The sequence below is a fragment of the Corvus cornix genome, chromosome 3 (genome assembly GCF_000738735.6).
Source record: "Corvus cornix cornix isolate S_Up_H32 chromosome 3, ASM73873v5, whole genome shotgun sequence".
Classification (NCBI taxonomy): domain Eukaryota; kingdom Metazoa; phylum Chordata; class Aves; order Passeriformes; family Corvidae; genus Corvus; species Corvus cornix.
In genome coordinates this window covers 74,457,445-74,476,767 of record NC_047056.1, presented here as the reverse complement: position 1 = coordinate 74,476,767, position 19,323 = coordinate 74,457,445, and positions in this window count along the sequence as shown.

Below are 19,323 nucleotides of genomic sequence, written 5' to 3'. Positions count from 1 at the left end.
TCAGCCTCATCAGCTGAGACACCCAGTTCATTAGTGCAGATGGAATGCCTCACTAACAACTTTGACTCTTTCCTGGAGCTCAGTTGGTTTCTTTGCAAGTTTTTGCTGTGCTTCAAAGATGTGCCAGCTTGCTGAGAGCTAGATAAGACCCATCACAGAGTGCTGCACTGAGCAATGGAGGCACACATGTCTGATCCTTAGATGCAGTCATGGCATGGGTAAAACAGAGTCTGAGATGGAGCAAAAGGTCTCAGGGACCTTCACTTACCCATGGTGAACATCCAACCTACATCCCAGTTTAGAGGAGCCCTGAATATCAGTAACTTGAGTCAGCTGGCAGCTGAGTCTGGTAGCCTCCCTTTCACACCATCCTGCTTCCCCCAAAAGCTGCTGAAGGCACAGTGCAGAGACAGCCACAAAGTTCCATCAGCACAAATTCTCTGTGTAAAAGCAAAAGACTGTTTCCCAGCCTGAAGTTGCCCATTAAAACAGACTGAATGGAGGGCAGAATCTGTCCCTAAAACATGTGGTTATTTCTTCATCATTTGAACTAAATATAGAGGCAGACAGATTTACACAAGAGTGAATCTGAAAAAAGGGATAAAATGTTCAGAAAGGAAAATATTGTTGTCATATAGTTCCACTGCCTGCAAAACGGATGAGAGATTTTTGTTTCGTGTTTCTCCTGTGACACTCCACAAGACACAGAAAATGTACTGGATTTGTTTAAAAGTTGCAAATGTGGGATTTGGAAGTGTCTTTTAAAATGTTTTTTCGAAGAAAGGAATCCCATCTCACAACTAGCCTTTGCAGTGTGCTCTTGGGCACCTTTTTTGGCATTGTGCTGTCAGTGCATTTGATTTGCTGTCTGCATGCGATGTTATGTGCCATATTGTCACAACTTAGGAAGAAGCAGTAAATTGAAGTCGAGTCCTCATTGGAATGAAACTCCCATTTTAAGGAGAAATTCAGATCTATTCAGTTTGACCTTGGAACTTGAATTAAATCTTTAGAAACTCAACTTTCTCAAGGGAAGTATGAGGTTTGTATGAGACTGGATATATTAAAAGCTTGTACAGCTCTGGTATAGTGCATGTGCCAGGATGGTTAATTTTTAATTTAGAGGACAATGAGAAAATCAAAGGGTTTCACCTGAACTAATTTTCACAGAGCTAATTTGTTATACTCAAAGCTGGTTTATAAGCATTTAACAATCCATTAAAAGCACTATTAAAAGCTCAGTTGTGATTTTTACTGAAACATTTTTGTATGTTTAACCTGATTTCTGAATGGATTTTTTATAGTTTGGGGTGGTATCATAAAAATGCACATAAGTCTAGGCTGGATTCCAATTTTGTATTGTAATAAGCAGCATTTTATGTATGGGTCTGTATGCACATTCAACAAATCATTCAGAAAGAAAAATCAAGTGGATGTGGTTATTGAAGATGAGGATGGCATTTACCTGCTTGAAATTTGATGCATATAATACATAAGGAGCTGTCCTTGCTTCAGTCATAAAACTAATCCATTTAGATTGTCATGTCAGGGAGTTGGGCACAAGAGGGTTTTTTTGCAAGACTACAGCATGTCACCACCTCTGTGTAGAAGAGCATCACCCACACTGGAAAGCAAGGCCAGGACACTTGCTCCTGCCCTACCTGCAGCAGGGTAAGGCAGTTACTAAATCCTCTCTCAGGACTGGGAAAGTGTACTTGCCCTGCTCCCACACAGAAAGGCAAAACCTGAGATTTCTAACATGGCCAAATGCTTTTCTCCCGCTCTCTATCATTGCTGAGTAAATGCTGACTTATCTTCATTAAATCTGCATGCAGCAAATCAATAAGAAGTTGGGGGGCTTGTTTGTAGAAGTATCAGAATCATTTTGGCATGCTGTTAACATGTTGATGACTCATTTTAGTGTGAATTCAGGAGTTGCCAGGAAATATTGCTAAGGCTATCTAAGTCTGGCTAATGCAGAAATGATAGGTACACTGCAACCCATGTGTCAGAGTAAAAGGGAAGGAAAATAAAAATCTCCCAGTGCTTACAATTTCTTGAATTGCAGTAAGACATGGGGCTTAGGCTTAACTGCGTTTTATGAGGACCAGTGTATTTTTCTCACAGTAAGGCATGCGGAAGTTTAACCCCAGAAGTTCCTCCATTTCTACAAAGTAGCAGATGTACCATTTGTAGTGTGTGATGCTCTGTGAGTGCTGCATTTTTGTGCCCTGGAGTGTAGGAATATGACAAGGAGAGAAGCTACCCACAAGGAATGAGGAGGTGGATCAAGATGGAAGTGGATGTGTTCAGTGCAGGATGCACAGTACGTGGTTTATACAAGCTGGGATAAGTCACACAGTATGGCCAGCCCGGAAAAACACTTCATAGCAACATTTTTTCAGGCACTTTCTCTTTTTTTCTCTTTGGGCATAATGCAAGGTAGATTACGGATATCTCTGCTAATTTGCAGAAAAACACTATTGTCACCAGCATCAGTGGCCATAGCTCATCAGCTCCATAAGTCATATAAACATAGTATGGTTTAGGATAGATGGGACCTTAAATATTATCCAGTTCCAACCCCCCTGCCATGGGCAGGGACACCTTGCACTAGACCAGGTTGCTCAAAGCCCCATCCAGTCTGGCCTCAAACACTTCCAGGGATGGGGGAGCTCACAACTTCTCTGGCCAAAATGTTCCATTCCATCACCAACATTTCAGTGATGAATTTCTTCCTAATATCATAACTGAAACCTTCTTCTCAAATTATTGCCTTTCCTGAGCATGGAAGGAGTTCAGCATTGGCAGCCCCTTTCCCTTGGATGCTCAAGACCACCTGTGTATGCTAATTGGAGTAGTGACTTTCTTATGTGGATTTTCCAACAGGCTCAAAGATAAAGCATCAGATGGGTGATACTGAACCAAGGACCTAAGAGCTGAAGTCTCTGAATACACTCTAACTAAACTATGCTTCTGAGTTGTTTCTCTCTTGCTGGAATGATAGTATATACATAAATGTGCAGCTTAAAGTATGAGGAGCACCTTGGGACAAAGGAGTTACTGTTTGGGACTTTGGAAGTTCACAATAATAGCCACAGGACCAAAGTATTTCTAAAGGTCAACAGAACTCCAGTAATTTATGTACCTCTCTTCTGAGAAGTTATTATTATATAATCATTTTCATATGTAATTACCTTTTTCCTTTTTGCTGATCCGCCTCTTAAACCCTTCATGCATATGACTGAGAAGCACAACCTTGCACATAGGGGAGGAAGAAAAGGTCTAATCAAACTATACATCTGATCTATAAGTCTTTTAGTCAATAGAGACGGTTTCTGGTCTTTGTCACTTGCAGAGGGAGAGGGAAAATTCACTGAAACAATCACTGATTTTTTTTGATGGGAGAAAAGTCTGAAGGGGGTGGGGTAGGACATTGAGACTAGGAGCCTTTGTTCAGTGAAACAAATGTTAACACCAGAATACAGATAAAACTTTATGTATTATTAAAGAATACATTTTGCTGTTGGAAAAATGTAATGCAACCTGGAATCATTTATTCAAACTGGTAATTCTTTTCATGTTGTCACATTACAAAAAGTCTTGATGTGTCTTGTGTCTGAGTGAAAATATAAGACACTGTGGTAAAAGCAACTAATAAGAAGGACTATATTTTCTTTAGCCTGAACACCAATGCAGAAAGACATCACCCTCCCCCCCGCCCAAAAAAAAAGTAGGAAAAAGCCCCACATAAATTGATGGGAAAGGAGAAGGGGGAAAAAACAAAGATATTCTGATAGGTCATTTTTTTTCCATACATGAGCATTTAGTCTATAGTAATCTACCAGGACTGTCAAATTTGATTGAAAGATAATGCAAGATTTTTTTTCTTGACACAATTTATAGCATGTATCCATTAGGAATAATTATGGTTGCATGATTTTGCTAGCTGTTATCTCTACAAGTGTTACTAATGGTTTTATCAATTACTCCCTGTCCAATAACTGCATGGTTGTAACCTAATTTAAAGACACTCTATCACTAGGCTGATTTGTGTAGTAGTAAATGACAGCATTTGAGACACCAGCCAAACGACTCACTTCAGTGACTTAGTTAGTCTCTAATAATTAACAATTAGTAGGTACCTAGGAAAAGCTCAAGAGACTAGAGCTCCCATGTTTCCCTTTCTTATCTAAATACAAGAAGTTACCAAGACAATCTCCTGTAAATATAAACCTTTAAATAAATTCTCTTTATGTGGCTGATAAAAAATGTGCTTTAATAAAGATGAACAGTTGAGGAATAAAACAGAACCAAACTTTAGGATCCATGGTTGTAAGACATAGAGACAATCTAAGGAGGAGAAACAGGATTATGCTTCGAGATTTTACTGTTATTGCTATAGTTCAAAAGCAAAGTCGCTGTGCTAAAAGGGGAATAGTGCTGGCAAAATTGTGCTATTTCCTTGAACTTTAGAGCAAAAATGCTGGATGTGCAGAAAGAAGCACTTCATTACAGATCATTAGTGAGGTTTTATGTACAGCTCAGAAAGGTATTGCCTGCTCAGAACAGAATGGAGAGGAGTCTATTTTAAATGAGTGTAAAAGATGGTATTCCTCCAAGGATGTTATCTCTGAGGATTTTAAAGAAATTTTCCATTAAAAAATCCCTCTTCTTAAATAAGACTTTGAACTTTAAGTTTAAAGCAGGATCTTATACTCTGCAAGAAACTATTTCTATGTAGGTACAAAGACATTTAAAATAACAGTGAGTGTACAGGAGTTGAGGTTTTTACAGTGCACAGTCCTTTGCACAGTCCATTAGTATATATGAATCTAGCTTGATGGGCAAAATTGCCTGGAATAATTCATCATTTGGGTTATTGTGTCAGATCTTAGTACATCATCTCTTTCAGATTATCCAAGATCCCAACGTAACGATCTTTCCCTAGGAGCCTTGAGGGTTGTATGTTTATAAAAAGCTGCACTTTACCCACTCAACAGTCTGATGACATTTTCAGGCTTACATGCAAAACCAATATCTGCTAGGAAGCTTGCACATCCTTCGTCGGAACATAGGAGCTGCCACACTGGATTAGATCAGTGATCCATCTAGCATGGTCCCTGTCTCTGACAGATGCCAAATCCCAGCTGCTTTGCAGGAAGGTGTGAGAAACCTCATCAGAAAAAACTCTGGAAGCACCTGCCTGTAAAGGGAGTTACTTCTTAAACCCTTAGTAAGTGACTGGTTTATGCCCTAAAGCATGACTGCATATATGCTTTAAAAATTACAGGGTTTTTGTTATAATTACAGGAGCTGTCACTATCCTTATAATATTTGTATTATATTCTTGATCTCAGGGCTATGTCTAGATTCAACAGCACAGTCCCACTTCCCTGATCATTATCCAGGTTGAGGGCTGACCCAGACAGGCTGCAGTTTGCTTTTAGGCAATGCGGTCAAGTTTCTTTCTCCTGGGATCCAAGTCCTGCCTAGAGATGGGGGAGATAAGGAATGCCTAGTTCCCAACCTGACATGGGTTCTCAGATCACACAGTTTAAAATAGTCACACAAACCAAGCTGCCATTAATTAATTCAGTTGGGTTGGTTTGGACAATTTTTAAGTCTCTTCTGTTGCATTTGAATTTTCTTTCTTTTTTGTTGAGCCTGTGCTTTGGATTCATAGAAACAGTAAGCAGACAGCCTCCTTTTTTTCCCACTAAATATTTTTTTATCTTCAGTACTCTTACTATTTTTTGTTTTTTACCCACAGTCTAAAGCAAGAAATTTCCCTCCTCTTTTCTTTTTTTTTTTTCCTTAACTTATACTTATCCATCTAAGCATTTCATTGCCATTTTGGAAGCTCTTTATTTTCTGAGATGCACTACACAGTATGCTGAGTGTAACATTCATTTACCTAATGTCATGAAAATAATTTTGGTTCTGTTCTCTGCCTCCAAACATATCCCTAATGTAAATGTTATTTAATAATGCTAAATGACAAAACTCATACCTCTGATTTTAGCTTAATCTGATGACAATATTCATCAGACAGCAGAGCATTTGTCCATTCAATGACCTGATAAAACAGTCTCAAGTCTGGGTTGCCAAAGCCAGAGATGGTCTTCAAAATGTAGTTTTAACCTCATCCACCCTTCCTGGTTCATCTGCATATTCTTTTGAAAACCACTCATTGAGTATCTGTAGCCCAAATGATGTCATCAGGCACAGCATGCAGCCACTACAAGTGGGACAATTATAATTTTTGTAGCTGATTAATCATCATGAAAAAGTAACAGTCAATTGACTCAATCATACATCCATGGTGATTAATCACACTTCACTTGTGTTTTTTACAAGTATTTTACCGACAGTGCAGATGTTGGATGATTTTTCTCCTTGAGCCTTTTCCTTGGTCACAGATGTTAAGTAATCACCTTGTCCTGATACTTGACTTACCTAATTTTTTCTTCTTAGGCCCTTAAAAACAAATGTGCTTCTTATGTAGAAAGAAAATGTTAAACTAGTTATTAATTTTTTTACAGGTCAGTCAATATCTGAAATCACTGCAATTGTCATTTGTAGTCACAGGTGTTTTCAAGAAGCACACTGCTCTTAAATCTGTTCTCTGTTATCCATGACAGCAGGAGTACAAATAAAACCCTGACAGCAGCAGGTAGCAGAGTCCATCTTATTTTTAGACCACAGTTAGAGCTTCTAATCCAAGTGCATGAAAAGTCTCACTTGATTGTAACTAATTGGCATCCAGGCACACAAACAAGCAAACAAGAATCTTATGACACCAAAATATTGAGGTTCAGAGATACTGGCTGGTAGACTTTAGTCTTAACCTTGGTTAAAAAGGCAAGGGAAATTGCTGAAATGCCACAGCAGATGAAAGTGTTGTATTGTACAGCTAAAACCCTAGTAATGATATTTTCCATGGAATTACATCTACACTGATGAAGCCATGAGAATTTACAACCACTATCTGTCTTATAACTATTTTGTTCTATTGGTTCATGTCATATGTGCATATACAGAGATGATTTTGTTTTAAGAAGTGCAAGTCAATTTCTAGGTGATTTTCAAAGATTTATTTCAGATGATGCCTTATAGATAAAATCTATATATTTTCCAGGCTGCCCTCAATACTGCAAATGGAAATGTGTAGGGCAAATAAGTTGTTTACCTCAAACAATGCAAGCCTCAGAGACTCTAACCATGTTTCATCCTGCAGAAAAAGCCAAAGATCCCCATTCTATTTAGAAAAAGTATTGTACCAACCTCTTCGCCCAGGCTTAGATCACTGTTAAGATCAATGCATACACTGGAAATTGCTTTCATGAAAAGATGACACAGCTGCATTGAATTCTGCACTAGACTCCAGTCTTGATACTGTTAATAAAGAGCCTAAGGTTGGGTATAATTGTTAATACACTAATTCTAAAAATCCACTCAAATGTCACTTATAATCAGGATTTTCTACTGTGCTAGGACCCCTGGGGAAACCTTTGAAGCTGTGAATGGTGTACACGATGACAGGGATGAACATAAGAAGGTAGAAGGCCACCGATGTTGTTTAGCTTAGTTGTATAAAACTATCACGTATATAGAAGCTTAGAAATACTGGCAGCTAGGAAGATGGGAAGGCAAAGTGTGAGATGGAGGAAACACACAGATCCAGAAGGAAAAGCTTTACACTAAACCCAGTTATTTCAAAGCATTAGGGGGAGAGATGAAGAAACTGTATGGCTTGTAATTTACAGCAGAAGTACCAAGGCAGAAAAGACATTATAAAAGCATTTCATCAAGAAGACATCCATGACATAAAACTATTTAAAACAATAAATCAAAAAAAATTAGTCATTTTATTAGCAGTAGAGATGAACTTTACAGCAGATGTGAAAAAGTGGGATGGTTGTGAAACCTTGAAAAGGAAATGAGAGTAACAGAGTAAATTAATATGCGATATCAAAAAAAACCTTTGAATGTAAATCAGTGATTATAAATTAATTGGCTTTTAATTTTATTAGAGCTGCACACACTTATTGTCTCATTGTATCATATCTTTGATACTATTATGCATAACATTTTGAAACGTAATTTTGTGTACTTCCTCTCAGTTCTTGTTGCACCTTATTTATGATTACTGCTCGGGCTGGTGTGAAGTGAATGCATATCCCTCAATAACGAAGTACCAAAGAGTTGGATAGACTTTTCAGAGTCACAAGGCCTGCTGTAAAAAAATCCCTCATGAATCTTTTACAGCTATAAGTAGCCTGGCACAGGTAATAGCTCTACTGCTATGGGAATTTTGGCTGAAAATATTTTTTAAAAGCTCCTGAGAAAAAGAGGATGTCAGAATATATGTGTAGTGGTGCTGGAAACAGTTTTCATCAGGGGCAAGTTTTCTCAGTTTCAGTTTGTACTAACTGACTGCCACAGATAATAGCTGCTTCCTACTTACAGTCATACAATCACAGAATGTCCTGGGTTGGAAAGGACCTCAAAGATCTAGTTCCAACCCCCTGCTGTGGACAGGGACCTTTCAGTAGACCAGGTTGCTTAGAGCTCTATCCAACCTGGCCTTAAACATTTCCAGGGATGGGGCATCCACAATTTCTCTGGGCAACCTGTTGCAGTGCCTCACCACCCTCACAGAAAATAATTTTTCTCTAATATCTAATCTAAACCTACTCTCTTTCAATTTGAAGGCATTCCCCCTTGTCCTGTCACTACATGCCCCTGTAAATAGTCTCTCCCCATCCTTCTTGTAGGTACTGGAAGGACAGGGTTTTCTAACAATTCCAATACTATTTAATTTGAGCTGTGGGTTGCTCTCTCATTACTCACTTGCATGGATTTCTGCAGAGGAAACAGGAGTGGGGCTGGGAGCTTCTCTCCCAAGATTTCTTTTTAGTTAGAGTGCAGACCACACAGGGGATTTCAAACCATTTAATTGATGGCAGAATATGGGAACAGCAAAGAGAGAAATAAATTGATGCTGCAATAACTATTGGAGGAGGAAGAGGTATTTTCCCACTCTACAAAATCGCATGAAGGAAAAAAAGAGGAGATTGCGGAAAACCAGGAGGGATGAGGTGAAACCTGTGAGGGCAGGAGATTAGGACAGGAATAAGACACTTAGACAGTGGCAAAAAGCCTCCTTCTGAGGTGGAAATGCAAATGAGGTTTTCTGGATGTCACTGCTCCTCTAGCCTTGGTGAGTATGTAGCTGTGAAACTTGCTGCCAGTGTGACTAGTTCCCTTGTAGGATCAGCATTCTAATGACCCAGGCCATGGTCAGGGGCAATCCTTCAGCTCACGAAGCAAGGACTGAGCAGAGGGTCACTTTACAGCCTTCCAGACATCAGCACAATACCAAGAAATGAGACCTTTTGATGTAGACTGAAAGGGGAGCAAGATTCAGTTTGTGTCTAAGCAAGAAAACAAGAGAAATTTATGCAAGTAAATACAAGCTTTCCAGAACCAGATAACAGTGTAATTTATCTCTGCTTCCTAGGTATATCTTGTAACTTAAGGGCAGTTGTTAACAGGCCTGAGGAGCCAGTCTTGGAGCCAGGACCCCTGAGACCTGTGTAAGAGACCCAAGCCTACCTTGTAACGAGGTGAACGAATCAGCAGGGCCCAGGCAGCCTGTTTAGCAAGTCTGTTGGTTAAAATCCTCACATCGATGCAGACTGTTTTCACTTTCAGCAGAACGGCATTTTCCAAAAATGTGCTGATCAGCTCTAATTATCAAGGTTACAAACTGAATCACTCAAAAGGTAAGAAATGCCAGAATCCGTGCTGCCTGGGTAACCTTGCTGCTCACATGCACACCCCTTGCACATGCCTTATGATACAGTCTATAATTATCTGATTGCTTGTTATTTTTGCCCCTGTATCATTGGAGGCATGGGATGCACCTGCAGCAGGGATGAATCAGAGTTAAGTAGTGAAGGTGGTTGCTCTCCTTAGACATCCTGTTTTGGTTGGTGTAAAGACATGTAGGCTGAAGACAGTGGGGAAAGAAAGTGTAAGGCATGAATTACGGCAAAAAATGCTGATGAGAAGACCTAATTCTATCCAAGCCTCCACCACAGGATTCCTCCAAGGCTTCGGTCAAATCACTTAAGCTAAATTTTGGACAGGTGATTCTTCAGAGGAGACCCAAACTGCTCTGAAAAGCAATGCCTCAGAAGGAGATTTATGAAGCCAAGGAATACCACCTTTATTTTGTGCTTTCTGGGTACCTCAGTTTAGACCTTGGGTTTTGATTTACAGAGCTTTGGAGCAGTCACACCTGCAACCAAAATCAATAACAGGAGCTGTACTTTGACGGCATAAAGCATTGTACAGTGCAATGCTAACATCTCTGGGGGGAAAAACATCCAAACACAGATCCTAAACACTGCTAGCTGGGAACACAGAGCTAATGGAAAAACTGGGCCTTCATGTGCCTGTACCCTGATTCTCCATCTTGACAGTTTGAATAATAATCATACCCCTCATATACCAATGATATAAAGAAAATAAATTTAATGTATATCTGAGAAGCATTCAGACTGTAAAATAAAAAGCCACAAGCAAATTAATAGCTTTGTCTTTGGAGCAGAAAAAGCAAGTGGTAAATAAGGCACAAAGCCAAGAAATGCAATGAGGAGGTGCCAGATAGCTAAATAGCTCATTACACAGCATTGATGCGCACTGCACCCTGAAGGAGGAAGGGATCCCAGGGAAAAATAACAGTATCTTTTTATATAACTAAAGATTGCATCAGAAGACATGGGTAGAGAGAGGTGATGGCCACTGTTTGATGACACAGTAAATCCAGTTTAAGCCTTCTTGGAACTGGGAAATAGGCACAGCACCACAATGAAAATGATGGCTCAGTTTGAAATTTTTTCTGAAAAAACAAACTTTTAACAAATTTTGGGGAAAAATATAGTCACAAATTTTAAGTTCATTCACTCAGGCTTTAGGTTTATTCAAGTACTATTCTTTTCCAGAAGACAACTTGGAAAGATAGGACTGACACTTGGCACTGAGTGCTCCACCTAGTTTACCATTAACAGTACCTGATTTGGAGTTTGAAGTTCTTGGCGAGCATACACTGCCATGCTAATACTTCTGAAGGGAAAACCCAGCACAGGTTCTAAATGTTAGCTTGCCTTTGTCTACTTGATTTTGAAAACTTAACAAACTTAACAGACCTTTCCTCCACTCTTCTGTATTTTATATGGAGGCTGGGTAGAGTTGCTTGAAACAGTCCCCAGCACAGAAGGAGCCAAATTTATGTACTTCTACCACTGTATTAAGCAGATAGCTTCAAATCCATTTGTAGCCTACCTTTGGAACATTTGCATACTGAAAAATAGAATGCAATATTCCAAAATTACTTTATTGTGCTACATCTGCAGTTAAATAATTACTATTCCCTAGTATAAGACATTTTGAAAAACTTGCAAGAGTTGAAAAACTTGCAAGATACAATTTTATTTTTCTTTGCTGATGGTTCTTTGGAGACATGGAATTATTTCTTTTGTTCCTTCTGAAAATGTCCATTATTCCAAATAATCCTTCTGATCAGAAGAACATTTGAGTGTGAGGGATTTTTCAGAAAATACTTTTCTTTTGTAGATAGCCAGACTTACAGCAGAAAAATTCTGAAAACAACATTCATTGTTATCCTTGCTCAAAATCTTCAGTTTTCTCTTTTTGCCAAGTTCAAATTTTCAACAACAAAAATTCATTTTAAAGCCTGAAATACATTTTTGTCATTTCTTTCCTCATTCAGTGCAGAACTGCTCTGTGCCAAAGATGAATTTAATCTCCCCAAAGCCAAAACTTCGAGTCAGTTTTTAACCACATTGCACATTCAATCCCTGAAACAGCAAAGACAGAAACAGAACAGCATTTCAGTAGGCAGTTACCATCAGGACGTTGTGGCACACTCTAGTTTGTTGAAAAAATATAATATAATATCAAACTGAGGCAAAATCTGTTCAGTTCCTTGGCTACATCAATTGCTGGATTAGACAGTGCAAGAAGGATGGAGGCTTCTCTAACTTCTCTTGTCTCTTAGGTTGCTTCCCTTGTGCCCGTGAACCAGTAAAAACTTAAGGATAATTAGCTAAGCTTTATCTTTTTCCCCGCTAATGTAGCACTAATTTTGAGTGAGACACTGAGCTGCCAGAAGGGTGTATCACAAGAAACAAGGTGGGCATTTGATCTTGTTGTAACACCACAGTGTTCTTCAAGTGGACACAAGTTTAATCTATACCTACTCTACAGACATTTCCACTGCCCAGCAGCCAACAGAAGCTTTCATACCCAGGAGACCCAGGCCAGAGTGTTTTTCTTCAGTAACTTCCAGAGGCATAAACTTATAATGCTTTTACTGTTCGTCCTAAACAGCATGGTGGGGGGTGGTCCCACAGTGGGCACTCCTCAGCCAACAAACCATGAAGCCCAAGCAGCGCCCAGAAGGCTGCCAATGGCTCCAGGAGAGCAGGGCAGGAGGACAAAGGCAGTGTGCAGGAAAAGCATACACGAACTGCTCGCTAAAGAGCAAAAGTATGTCCATCCATGTTCCCAAAAATCCTTTCCCTTTCTCCTGATGGGCATGTTGAGCTAAAGAGCATCACACAGGCCTTTCTTCTGAAAAGTGCCTTTGTAAATAGTGGTCTGTATAGCAGTTTGTTTTCATGGTGTTGATGGTTTCAGTTAAAATCTTTATTTAGCTGAAAAGCAGTTAAAAGCACTTGATGGTTGCGCTGTTAAAGATCCTCCCACAACACGCTAGCATCATTCTTCTTCAGGATACAGGACTGTTCTCTCAAATAATTTGGTTTCTTGCAAAATGTTTCCATACATTTTCAGCTGAAAGGTATCCCAGTGGAGGAATTTATAAATTTCACATTGCTCATACACCTAAAATCAAGCACAAATGTTTCTAGTCTATAAAATGTAGATTTTGTGAAACTCTCTGAGCAAAAAGGGGGGAAATGGGGCTCTGAGAGTGAAATTTAAAGGCTTAGCATGCCCAGTACAAGTAATCAAGTTCAGGGCCTGAAGTGAAGAAAGTCACAGGAAATATGCATAAAGAATCTTGCAGTGGGACTAGGTCATCATCATAAGTTCTTTCCAACTGAAATTTCTCTTCTCTTCTATTCTATTCTATTCTATTCTATTCTATTCTATTCTATTCTATTCCATTCCATTCCATTCCATTCCATTCCATTCCATTCCTTTTAATTCAGTTCCATTCTATTCTGCTCCACTCCATTTTCTTGTTCTGTCAGAAAAATCTTCATGGAGAAGATTCACACAGAAATTATCTATCTCAGATATCAGTTAAGTAGCTTTCCTAGCTTACTTTTCATTCTCTTATGATCTCTACTATTGAATTTTATTTATATGTGTTATATGCATTAAATTCTTATAATCAAGTGTTAATATGTGCCATGAGTATGTATAAAGGGGATTTTTTTCCTACATTAGGTTTTCGGTTCTAGAAACTCAGCAAGAAAAAATTCAGACCTTTAACAAGTGACTCATTTACAGGCATTAATATTCCTTTGCATATATTTGGATTTATACTTTGTGTGTTTCATTTTTTTGCTTTGTTGTTTTGCTGTGTTGGCTGGGAGGACTGTGCTAAAATTCACCTGCCATTCAGTTTAATTTCTTGTGTTTAAGGCTGTACAACGTTCCATGTAAAGCTAATCAATACAAGGATTTATGAAACATCGAAACAGAACAGTCTAAAGGAGGAAATTATAGTCAGTTCCAGTTATTAAAGATTTCCTATACTAAATTTAGTATAAGAGAATCCTTATACATCTTCTTTTAGGGTATTTGTCAAGTGCATAGACTGAAGAAACAATTGTGGTTGGTTCCACTGCAATGTGTCTTTATTTGTTGCTTGCTATTTAATGCTAGCTGGAAGGAAGCAAACCATGTCATGTGGAGGTGAAATACTGATTCAATTTTAGTCACTAGCAGCTCTTCCATTAATTTCGTCTGAAATTTTACCTGATGTGCAAAACTCTGTGCAATGGATAAAGAAACAGCAAATTTTATAAGATGAAAATATACATGACTCTGCAGCCTTCCTATATTCAGCTGTCTCACATTGCAAGCTACATTAGGTACATATATACATACATATTCATACATATAGGCATCTACAGGCATTTATATCATATATATATAAAAGGAAAGATCTTCTTATACCATTACCTAGTTTAAATGCAGGATTTGTAGCTGAATACATTTGTTTCTTTCCAGGATTAACAATACATTTGCTAATCTTGTTTACCTTCAATATTTATCAAAGGCTTTTGCCTCTACTTTCATTCCTTCTCATGACTAATCAGAACACTTTATACTGATAGCAAATTTTGTGAAGAAATTTGTGTCTCAGAACACTTTGGCTACCTAAAAGTTATGTAGACTTTTAAATACTTATTTTTGAGGATTTGAAGATATTCATGATTCTGGCTTTTGTACTTTAGTTTACAGATGAGAAATTGCTTTTTCTAAAAAAAATAAAATTTCATTCATATGATGAATTGTCCATCAACACAATATATATTTATATATGCATGCATATACATATATTTTTATGCACATATGCAAGCGCACACACACACACTCTACAAAATTTGGTTACCTGATAGTATATTAACATTAGAAGTCACCTATAACAATACACTCAATCTGTATCTTTTATAAATCAACTTGTAACTAATATTTCAATATAGGACCATGCAGACCTCTTAAGAACTTTAAAAAAACAAATTATCTGCATGTCCATGCAAGTCCAGTTACACTGCTAACTTGTCCATTTCTGTAGGCACTGACCTGCAGTTAGAACACTTCATTTTTTTGTTCTCCCCAAGTGTAATCTGAAATCTTAATGAGTTACTTGTTCTGCTTTTGGGAAAAAACTTCTCAAACCAAAGCCTATTGTCTAGCTTCCACTGTTTCTCTCTCACTTGCCAAATATTTCTCTGGTACTTCATGACACATTAGTAAGTGAGTTGCTACTGAGTCGTTCATGATTTAAAATATTTTCTCATGAAGTTCTGATTTGCAGACAGCCCCTCTTGCTTCTTGTCCTTTCTTCACGTATAAACTGAAACATAAGGGGACCTGTGAAGAGACAATAGTAAACAATAAAAGACTAATTCATTCACCTACAGACCACACAGAAAACGAGCTTATGCAAAAGGCACAGTGCACAAATTGTACATTTTCCTTTCAACATGACAACACTGTGCACTATTTTTTGTAACAAAAAAAAGTTTAACAATGGTGAGTACGATAGCAAACCACAAACAGGAGAACCAGGTTTGGTTTAGTTTTTGTTGCCACTTGTTTCTATCAGACATTGGTCAGCAGGCAAAAGGCAAGTTTTCAGTCATTCCAATTTGTTCACGTTAGTATTACCCTTGTTCCTCAAAATGACTCTTTGTTTTACAAGAGCAATCCTTGGAAACAATTATTAACCACATTGTGGAGATCAACTTGTACACAAAAGAGCAAAAGACATTTTATCACTGCCACTCATATATATTTACAAGTGGTGGTGATCTACTATTAACTGCACAAAACCACTTAAGATGATAAAATATTTACTGTAGGCAAACCTGGATTGCTTGTGAAAAGGAGTTATTTTGGGGCCAAGCAACAATCTCTCTGCTTCAGTCCTCATTGGAAAAAAAAAGTCCAGTTATTATCTTGCTATAGTTTCTATTTTCAAATCTTTATATTTCCCTTTGGGACATATGACATGGGAACTAGAGATAAACAAAACAACAAGAAAAAGAAAAATATTATGTGATAGTGAACATTTTCAGAGAGTGAAACTGAAGAAAAAGTTGACCAAGATGCATCGAAATCTGTTTCTGGTGACATAAGAAATAAACTGAGAAGTACTTAAAAGCGTTAATAGGCATGAGACCCTGTCTTTATAGCTGGATAGGATCAGGCTCCTTTTTGGGCTCACTCAGTATGTGCTGTAAGTATTCAATGCCAATATTCAAGACACAATCCTGTAATGTCATTACAAGGTCCCATCACAGTCACTTGCACATTTCCTTTGACACAGCACTTTTTTTTTGATGGGGGACAGGGTCAACAGTCAAGAAATCCCTGCCCTCTAATAAGACAGCAGGAGAAGAAAAACACTTGCTAAGCACTTCAGCTCTTCTCAGATTCATAAAAAACATCATGTTGTGGAGATGATAATGTTTCTTTTTCCTGTTGGTCAGCTGGTGGGAAATCTTTGGGAATTTGCTGGGTAAAAGCTCGAGACACTCTAATGTGCTTCTTGCTCTCACCTTGGTAAAGTAGCTATGGCAGATCTTCTAGTGCCAGATACACCATCGCAGACAACATTTCCCATTATGCTGGAGGGTGGGACAGGAGCAACAGTCCTCTCCCAACATTAAAACTACTAAGAACAATAAGAAAACTCTTCAGATCTTCAGAATGCTGATGAAAATCACAAAAATCATAACAATTATGCCTCCAAGAAGGGAAAGAAATTTGGGATCAGAACAGACAAGGCATCTGGATTATTCACTTTGGAGGTTTGGTTTGGATTTACGCTCATGCTCAAACCTGCAGCCACTGGGAATCAACACAGCACATTTCAGTTTGTGCATTACGCTAACAAAATCTCCCAGTTCTGGTCTCTCTCTAGTTTTGTACCTTTCACACTGCAGGAGAGTCTTTTTATCAATCTTAGTCTGTATCCCAACCTTCTTGCGTAAAGGTTAAAAAGAATGTATTGATTATACTGTGAAGTGTGCCAATGACATTTCTAAGGTTGTGTTGTACAAATCTATAGATAGCTAGGGAGTGTTCATGCTTGATCAAGTTCTTGTTATTACTGGGAGAAGCTCAAACCTTAACAGATGAAAGATGTTTTTCAAATTACCTAGCTCTGTAAAATATTTTTCCTGATTCAGAGCATTTTAACTTCCCCTTGCTGTTAATGTACAACAAATCACAGACGAGTCTACCAAAAGGAACTGTGATGAAATCCTGGTTATGGGAGATCTGTCACCAGCTTCAAAGTGGTCAGTATTTCACTTCAGGTTCTTGATATAAACAAGGAATATAAATCTTCGTTTCTAAGCAAACACTGATCAAGGTAGCTGTGTCAGATCTGCTCCTGGGCCTTTTCTCTGCCTGTCACATCACCCCTGAAGCTATTCTCCTCTCTGTTTCTGCAGTGGGGCAAGAAATTCTGGAGCTTAGCATCCTACTGCTGTCTTACTCTGCATTAGTAGGTCCAGGAAAAGTAGCATTGTTGAAGCTTGGTTCCCCATGGATTTGCATGCTATGGTCAGATCTTCCAGTGCCTCTCTGTGGAGGAGCTGTGACTGATGCTCTTAATGCCGCTGAGGCATCACAACACTTCTCCTCCCGGGCAGGGTCTCTCGTTTGACAAGAATTTCACGGCATCTGAATTTTTTACCCCCAGGTTGACACAAGAAGGTCTCCCCTCTCCCAGCAGTCTATTTTTGCGAACTTTTTAGGAGTCTTATGAGTATTAAAACTGCCAGATAGCTGAAAATCTTCTATAAAACTTGTCTGGTCAGATAGATACATGTACAGAGACTGGCAGACACAAACACTTAAGACTTGCTTCTGTAGAAAGACAAGTTACAGAGATTTAGACTTTAGCACATTTCTGACAGGATTCTTCAGTAGGTATGCAGGCTTTAGTCACAGGAGCTCAGAAAATTTCATCAGCCCTATCCACCCTGGAACAGCTCTGTTCCACAGGGTTTTTGTTGCTGTTACAAGTCATCCTGAAGCCTCCTGACAAAAGGAGAGAAAACATGCAATAACCCTTCAAGGGAATAAACAAATCAACCTTCGAGTCTCAAATGTGTGCTGAGACACAGGTCTCAGGGCTGACACTTGAGCTCCAGACTTTAAAATCTTCTTTGCCTGTGTGTCAGCTGTGGCTGTGAATACCGAGAGGCTGAATGGCTTTCTTGCCGTCAGGAGTTGCGTACGAGAGCGGTTCAGTTCATGAGTCATTGGCTAAGCAGATGTCAGAAAGCATGATATCTAAAGTTGATTTCTGATGGAAATGTCAAAGGAGGTGTCTCTAATGCTGAAGTCACTTCTCAGTGATGGCTTGCTACTGGTTCATAACGGCTTTCTGCTCTGCTTCCATCTACCATGAAAGTTGCTGTGCTACTACCTTGCATCTGTGCTCAGACAGAGCTAGATTTGATCCTGTTAAATGAACTGTATAAGCCAGTCACCTAGCCAAAACTGATGGCACACTTTATGTACTGAAACTATCCATATGACTATTCCTTCCTCATGGGCTAAATATCAAAGCTTGGAAATACAGAGTACGCTTTACACATAGGAAGGAGAACCCTTCCCCCGCGATTTTCTCCTAGCAGTGATTCTCTCAAAAAAACTTACCTTACAGACCTATATTTGGACTTATTCCCGCACCCCCATCTCAAAATATGATACAATAGAGTCAAGTTCACTAAGAGTCTGCTATCTGTGAGGAGTACAACAAGCTTTGATCCAGGACAAAAAGATGTCTGCAAGATTTGCATATAAAGGAAGTGCTTTTTCTTCCTGTCTATTCAGAGGTATATTCAATCTCCTGATCTTTTGGTCTCCATTTTTAATCTTTTTCTGTCAAATAACTAGGTACCACCTCTAAAATATCTCAATCAGTTCAAATAATAATAATAGTAATAATAATAATAATAATAATGCCAGGGTTTGATTTTGTACCTTTAATTTGGAGATCTTGAAACACTTCATACAAAAAGATCATTGTTATTACCTTCCTTTTATACATTTGGAGACCAAAGCACAGACCACTGAAGTAACTTTTTCAAAGCTACTCTGCAAAGCTAAGAATGGAACCAAATTTTCCTTTGTCTTCATTCCCCATACCTTCCTAATTCCATAAAATATTGGCAAGTTACATGACAAAACATAAATAGATCACATATTCAAATATAAAAGGCAGGAGTAAACAAGCTGAAAGAATTGAGAAATGATTCTCAGTAAATGATATGTCACATACTATGATCTGTGTCAGCTCTACTAGACTATTTTCTCTTCTGTCCAAACAAATTTCCGAAGCTTAAGATCTTTTGCATTTCACCGTATTCAGATTCCTTTTTAAAAATTCACATATTTTTATCTGTTCTATCTGGAATTTAATACTGTGGTGTTTTTCCTCTTTCTGAACTTATCAGTTCATCACCTCTCAAAACAGCCGCACTTGCGGTATAGTTATCACTTCATCTT